We start from the raw sequence: 4,871 nt of genomic DNA, 5'->3' as shown, positions 1-4,871 counted from the left end.
CCTACTGCATCCCAACACCACCCCAGCTCGTCCCCGCCTCCCTAACCTGTCCTTCCTCCCACCTCAAGCCCCACCCCCATCTCCTACCAAACTCATCCTGCCCGTCCTCCCTGGACTGACCTATCCCCTCCCTAACTCCCCACCTACACTCACCTTTACTGGCTCCATCCCCGTCTGTCTCCTCTATCTATCTTCTATCCGCCTCCTCCTCTCTCCCTATTTATTTCAGAACCCCCTTCCCCTCCCCCATTTCTGAAGAAGGGTGTAGGCCGGAAACGTCAGCTTTCCTGCTCCTCTGATGCTGCTTGGCCTGCTGTGTTCATCCAGCTCTACACCTTGTTATCTCAGATTCTCCAGGTCTGCAGTTCCTACTAGCCCTAAGAACTTCGTTGATCTTATGTCCATACTAACTCAACGTGACAGTACCAATACACGGTCACAATCCACTAGTGCCATCATGCGAGGCTGAACGAACGATTCAGAGACTGTGGTTGGCTCCACAGCCTACACTCACCCGGCCACCATCCCCAGATAGCAGAGAGCCCACCCTCTCCGATTAGCAGGTTATACGCTGTTCTATTTCCCCCGGAACCGACACGTCGATCGGTGGCAGCGCGGGGCGGATTTCCCGCTGTTACCCACCTTACGGATTAACAGGGACACAGGTGGCTGGGCTTGAACAGGGGGGAGCCGCAGTGGGAGGGGGAGGGTGGAGGTGGAGGTGGATCGGACCCGGAGTCCTTCCAGCTACCCACACGCTTCCCCCCCGCGCGCAGCTGGAGGAGGATCGGAAAACCGTCAAACGTTGACTGCACAGGCCCAAAGTCCCGGCGACCCGATTCTCCGGAGGTCGGGGGCAAGAAGGTGCCGGGCCTGGTTAAGTGTATGCGCCACAATCTCTTATCCTCACCTTCCGCTGCTGGTCTGAATTGACGTGGAATCATTCACATGTGCGCGCCCCCCCGAACGACGGTTTACTTGAGGGAGCGCACCACGAGTCGCGTTCACGTCATCGCGCGCGAGTTGGGACCTGCGTCACAAACCGCCCCCTTCCCGTGAGCGGGGAAGGCCAATCAGCCCGTTGTGTTTTGGTGCTCCCTCTCTGCAGTGCTGGACGAAATTGTTTGGTCTGCATGATGTTTTCCTTACCCATAGCCAGGCGGGTTTTTTTTTCTCCTCGATGTTTAGGTGCTCGTTGAATTACCTCAGAAAGGCGCCTTCTGTTTCCACCACATTCTCAGTGCAATCCAGAGCCTAATCATTGGCTGTGAAAGAAACTGTTGTCTGGTGTGGTCATTATTTATTTTCTTATTCACCCTAAGTCCTCTGTTTCTCCATTTTTCCATTAGTTGGTGCCAACATATCACGAACAAACTTTAATAATATTCCCAAGTCGTGTTGGTATGTGATTTAGAGGGTAATTTTCAGGTGGTGATGTGAGCATGTGCTCTTACTGTTTATCATTCGTTTGGGAGGTGTTATCTTCATAATTAATGTGTTGCAGTTTGTAATAGTGGACACTAGCCCATTGCTCTGAGGTAACAGATGAAATGCAAATGAAACAATCTGGTCTCATCTGGGCAAGTGGAGAATATTCTCAATCACAACACTTCTGCTTTGTACCTTGTAGCTGGTGAAAAGACTATGGAGAGTCAGGAGTTGAGTCGCTCGCTCTAAAATTTCAGGCCTCTGAACAACTTTGTACTCATATTATTTTCATAAAAAGTCCAATTAAGTTTGTGGTCAAAGGTGATCTCCATGAATTTGATGGTAGGAGATTTTATGATGATAACATTACTAGTGTCAAGTTAAGGTGATTAAACTGTCTTGTTGGAAGTAGTCATTGTTTGGCACTTGCATTGCACAAATTCACCTTGTCACATATCAGTCTCAAATTTTGTCCAGGTTCAACTGCAAGTGTGCACATTGTTACCATAGTGGTAATTATTTAACACATAAGGGCAGTTAACTTCCATCATCTGGTTGTCATACCCAAACACCTTTTATGGATTAAAATTATTTTTTAAGGAAGAAACATGATCCTACAAAGACTACAGTTGTTACCTAATCACACATTGAGACCCATATGGGATAAACAAAATTGCCTGCAATTAAATTGCTATTTTTAACTAAAGTAGTAGAAACTAGGCAATTGGATCAGTGTCAAGAAATTCACAATTCCTGTTTTAAATCAACGTTATGATAGTTTCACATATTAGGAGATGAAAGGTTCACCTACCATTTAACTAGTTTTAGAAGGCAATGAAACCATCCTCCGGAATACACACCAGACTACATTTCAAGCAGCTGCTTTATAGAGCAGCAGAGAGAAAGAACATAGATTGTTAACAGCAAGGATTTGCCCCAGAGGTGTGTCATAACATGTAGAAATGGGTTAATAAAAATAATTTCCTGTCCTAGGACACAGTGATAGTGACCCTATCTATGGGTTAGAAGGTCCAGGTTTCACTTTTCCTGCAACTGTGTTATTACATGTCAAACAGTTTAACTGTAAATACATTTCTTTCCTCGTACCATCCAATTTTGATCTCTTCTCATGAAGAAACAGTTAAGAGTACAATGTGCCCTAATGGGCATCTCGTCATCTGAGGTCAACCAGTACCAATGGAGCAAGGTACATTCACTCAATACCTCTCTTCCCCATTGACCAAGGTACTCAATCTCTATAGGATGCAAACCGTGACATTACAGCTTCCATGTCGTTACATGCAAAATGTGCTCTTGTGGTAGGTTTCCGAAGGCAGAATTGCCTCCGAGTTATTGATTTATTCAAAGGCCACATGGACACCTTTTTGGGCCACCTTACATACATTCAGAATTACTAATAATGATGGGAAGAGATATTGTCAGGTTTGAAAGTCAGCTTGCAGTCATACATGCCTCCAAGTTTCCATTATTTATGTGGCAAGGAGCTATCAACTCCACAAAAGCAGCAGTGTAGAATTAAATGGCGCACATGTGTGTTGGGGCCTTGGCCAGATGCAACCCTATGCTCTGTAAGAGGAAAACCTGGAGCTTAAACAGGGGAGGATGTCAAGCTTGAAACATCTTTTTACTAAGACTGTTCTCTTACTGTTCCACTGATCTGTCTTATTTGAGGGAGTGCATAACAGATATCAGTCCAACAGTTTTTCCTCAAACTCTTATCACTTCAAAAGAACTGCAGCAGAAGACAGATCTCACAATAATCCTCCAAGACTTTGTGGAAAGGAAAATTGTGCCAGGGCAAGTATTGTATCCCTTTTCAAAAGGTACCGGAATAAACTAGGAAATTATAGATCTGTTGGTCTTCAGGCATTGGTAAATTAATTATCTTTAACACAGGATTACATTTTTAAACATTTGGAAAAACAGGTTAATCAGTTACTGAACATTAATTTCTAAAGGTCCTGAAGATTATAAAAGAGATATGATGAGAACATAGAGTGTTCTTACTCAATAGTGAAAACATGATTAGAGGACAAAGATTGAAGATAATTGAAATATCTCCAGAGACTGATATCTCGTCACCAAGTCACCCTTCATTTACTTTGCATAGTACTTTGACTCTGATTCAGCTTCCTCAGAGCCAGCTCCTAGACTGAACAGAACCGCTGACACTGCTGTTTATATCTGTCAGCCAAGGCTGTCTGTTTGGACTGTTAACCTGGTCTAATCAGGGAACGCATATTTTGAAAGGTCCACCTGGCTGACCTTGTTACAATCACTACATCCCTCCCAAGTCCAAGGACACAGGCCTGTTCTTTTTCCTGTAGCCTCTTCTGGGGCATTTTCGCACCAGCTCTGGTTCCTCAGACTTAGACTCGGACAAGTGCAGCATGTAACGGACCACGTCCCACCTCTTGCGTCTGGAGCATCTCAGAAGAAATTCACCCTCTTCTTCAGGCAGTAAAGGCATCAAGGCTGCGACGTTCGCCTTGTCCATCTCAGACTCACAAGATTTCCTTGACGTTTGATGAAGGGGGAGAACCCACGTGTTTTGTCAGCCTTTCAGGCTGTTCAGAGGGGACAGTATGTTTAGCTTCTGCCCCATTTGCAAGTTTGCAGCTTTCGTATCCACATGCTTGTTCAGCACCGCCTCACCTACCTGGCCTTTGTATGTCTTAGGACCTAATCTCACATTGACCATTCATCTTACCCATCAAGGGCTATTTCTGTGGTTTCAGCACCAAACTTCATTCCCTGAGGTAAACTGTCTCTCTAACTCAGAGGAGTCTTGTGTCCAGCATTGACGTTCCTGATGCCATTTCACCCTCCCCCACCCCAGGTTCAGATAGATCAGTTTTAACGTGGTGTGGAGTCTCCTCCCCATTAGCAATTCTGCTGGAACTGTCCCTGTAGTTTTATGATGGATAGTCTAATAATCAAATAGGAGCTGGAAAAGTTTGGTATCAAGTGAAGCTGTTTCATTAAGCCTGCTTCAAAGTTTGGACTGCTCTTTCTGCCAGACCATTGGACGATGGGTAGTATGAAGCTGTCCTTACATGTTGAATGCCTTTTGACTTTAGGAAGTACTCGAATTTTTTGCTGGTAAATGATGGCCCACTGACTGTGACCAACACTTCTGGGGGCCCGTGTATTGTCAAAAACATGCTCACAGCTTTATCGTCATCCCCATGTTTGACGAATTAACTCAATGCACATCCAACCACTTTAGGTAGGCGTCCACAATGACTAAGAACATTGAGTCCATGAAAGGGTCAGCATAAATTGACGTGTAATTGAGTCCAGGGTTAACCCGTCCATTCCCATAAATGTGGGAGATCTGCTGGTGGTAATTTTTGTCCTTGTTGGCAGTCTGGGCACTGCCCCACCAACGTGGCTATGTTTGCACCCAATCCTGGCCACCA

The 4,871-nt window shown here is 45.3% G+C and overlaps 1 protein-coding gene across 3 annotated transcripts in view; it reads right to left on the bottom strand.

Annotated features, from left to right (window-relative positions):
* The window catches only part of oat (ornithine aminotransferase), a 31,067-nt gene extending 30,040 nt beyond the window's left edge, over positions 1 to 1,027 (bottom strand). Inside the window, exon 1 of one of the 3 annotated variants that reach the window (XM_048608914.1) lies at positions 911 to 1,027. The gene's annotated coding sequence lies outside the window, so the exon portion shown is untranslated. Of the gene's footprint in view, positions 1 to 514; positions 540 to 642 lie in introns of those variants that run through there. The other 2 variants (XM_048608915.1, XM_048608916.1) reach the window with 2 other exon arrangements.
* Positions 1,028 to 4,871: the final 3,844 nt, after the last annotated feature.

The sequence above is a fragment of the Rhincodon typus genome, chromosome 20 (genome assembly GCF_021869965.1).
Source record: "Rhincodon typus isolate 14 chromosome 20, sRhiTyp1.1, whole genome shotgun sequence".
Taxonomy (NCBI): Eukaryota; Metazoa; Chordata; class Chondrichthyes; order Orectolobiformes; family Rhincodontidae; genus Rhincodon; species Rhincodon typus.
Note: the sequence above shows the minus strand (reverse complement) of the source record. Positions and strands in the feature narration are given on the sequence as shown.